Source organism: Penaeus monodon, chromosome 10, assembly GCF_015228065.2.
Source record: "Penaeus monodon isolate SGIC_2016 chromosome 10, NSTDA_Pmon_1, whole genome shotgun sequence".
Lineage (NCBI taxonomy): Eukaryota > Metazoa > Arthropoda > Malacostraca > Decapoda > Penaeidae > Penaeus > Penaeus monodon.
Genome location: NC_051395.1, coordinates 29,697,135 through 29,699,634, shown reverse-complemented (window position 1 = coordinate 29,699,634; position 2,500 = coordinate 29,697,135). Strand labels below are relative to the sequence as shown.

Here is a 2,500-nt window from a genome sequence, read left to right as displayed (position 1 = left end):
TGAAAAAACGCCATTCCCTAATAAAAGAAGTTCAGGTAATTGAAGCAGAAATCGTAGTGTAAATAAATTTTATGTGAGCCATATAACCCGATGGAAAAGACCGCCGAGATGTAGTAGGTCGCGTGTAGAGGCATGAAGGTAGAACCATAATTGTAGAGACGCGATAACTGTCTGTTGTAACAATGTGGTAACCGATCGGCAGGTGCTGCCATCCCCTGATAACATCCCCTTGATACGGATGCCAAATTGCCGGAGGGGATTAATGTTTTAGCCTTTTTTTTATAGTTTCGAGACGTATTTTTTCTTATTCGACAATTCTGGATGGTCATTTGCGTAGTTGTTTATGGCTGTACGGATTCATTCTGAAAGATGGTGGTGAGGATACGATAGATAATAAAGCGTTACAACCGAGTGAAAATAGCAACAGCGAGCGCTCGCGGACTCTGCATCGGAATTTCGCCCCGCCTATCATCTTTGGCACCGCCCACTCAGTCTCATCCTTCTTCCCGGGAGTGCGCTGATTGGCCAGCTGGCCGAGGCTCCTCCTCCGTGGCGCGTGGGATCACCGAGCGGACGTATTGATTGGATAGTTATTATAGTGAAGGCATGTGTAGCGCAGATTGTGCATCTAACGTGGCGCTTCAAACTCAAACTTTGGCGACAAGAATGAAAATGTGTGTGTACTTGGCAGCGGCGCCAGTTGGTAGACAAAGTGCGATAAAACCATTAAGATAATAGGCACACGGGCAGTAAGTTGCCGACGCCCAGATGGGTCGGAGCTCGTCAGCTGGTTCTCGCCTGTGATGCCAGTAGTAGTGTCGGGGCCGCCGAAGAACGCCGACCTGTGCCAGTGCTCCGAGTGAGGGGACGTTGCCGAACTCTGTCAGTGACTCGAGAGTGACTCTTTGAAAGTTGTAAGGATTTCTCCCCTGATGCCGCGCGGTGTGTGAGTGCCGTCGGTGAGCAGGAAGGAAGGAAGGAAGGATGGCCAGCGACTCCGACCTCCAGCTGGGGGGCAGCGGGGGCTTGGACGGAGTGGCGCACCCCAGCCTTTACCGTGAGGCTCCGAGGCTGTTCGAACCGCACCCGCGCCTTTACGACCCGCGGCCGCAGGTCGACCGCGCTTCCTTCGAACAGACTGAGGCAGGCAAGTTCCTTGCCGACAGAATTTTCCTGGAGAAGACAGTGTCGGAGCGGGCGTTCCCCGAGCGGGCGCCCATAGACCGACACACGTCAGAACGGCCGTATCCCGAGCGGCCCTACCTGGAACGGAGTTTCCTGGAGCGGCTGGGGCTGGAGCGCCCCATGCCCGAACGAGCGGTGGGCCTCGAGCGGCACTCCGAAGGGCGCGAGCTGCCCGGGGGAGGCCTGGATCGGTCCGTCCTCGAACGATCGCTCATGGAACGCTCGGCCCTGGAGCGGCACGTGCACGAGCGCGCGCAGGCGGCGAGGGCCTTCTTCGACAGACACGTCCAGCAGCAGCACTTCAATCGGGCGTCGCAATTCTCCCCGTTCCTCTCGCCCTCGTCCCTGGCCTCCTCCCCGCCCCCCCACGCCGCGGCCGCCGTCCTGCCGCAGGAGGGCGCCTCGGGGGTCTTGGAGGACGAGGCCCGGGTGCAGGAGATGGTGGTGGAGGAGGCCGGCGAGGACGCTGAGACTCGCCATCAGGAGGACGACGCCGTGGAGCCTTCGTGCGACGGCGACGCGGCGGAGAGGGCTGGGCTGGGCGCCGAGCTGGCGACGGAGGACACTCCCCTGGACTCAAAGGAACACATCAGCCTGGAGCCGACGGAGGAGGCGAACCACATGGCCAACGACAGATCGCCTCCGCCGCCGCCCTCGTCGCCAGAAGAGGCCAAAATGGGCGGCGAGGGCGGGGAGGAGGACAAGCAGGGCGGCCTCGTCAAGCCCCCGTACTCGTACATCGCGCTCATCACCATGGCGATCCTGCAGGCGCCGAAGAAGCGGGTGACGCTGAGCGAGATCTGCGAGTTCATCATCAATCGGTTCCCGTACTACAAGGCCAAGTTCCCCGCGTGGCAGAACTCGATCCGCCACAACCTGTCCCTCAACGACTGCTTCGTCAAGGTGCCCCGCGAGCCCGGCAACCCCGGCAAGGGCAACTACTGGACGCTCGACCCCGGCGCCATCGACATGTTCGACAACGGCTCCTTCCTGCGGCGCCGCAAGCGCTACAAGCGGCAGCCAGCGCCGGACTTCTTCAGCGACCCGCATGTGTTCTCGCTCTTCACCTCGGGCGTGCTCGACCCCTTCCAGCAGCAACAGCTCCAGCAGGCGGCGGCGCTGCTGGGGCCGCACCACCCCATCCTGCAGCGGCCGCCGCTCTCACACACGCTGCTACCGCCCCCTCCGTACCTGCCCCACCTAGGGGGCCTCCCCCTGGGCCTGCCGCACCTGGAGCTGGCCCGCCAGGTGCGCCCCATCATCCCGCTGCAGGGGGGCAATACCCTGCTGCACCCGACGCCCGTCAAGCCCCTGG

General features: G+C 61.4%; 1 pseudogene; it reads left to right on the top strand.

Moving 5' to 3' along the window:
* The first annotated feature begins 684 nt into the window (after window positions 1-684).
* The window catches only part of LOC119577992, a 4,916-nt pseudogene continuing 3,100 nt past the window's right edge, over window positions 685-2,500 (top strand).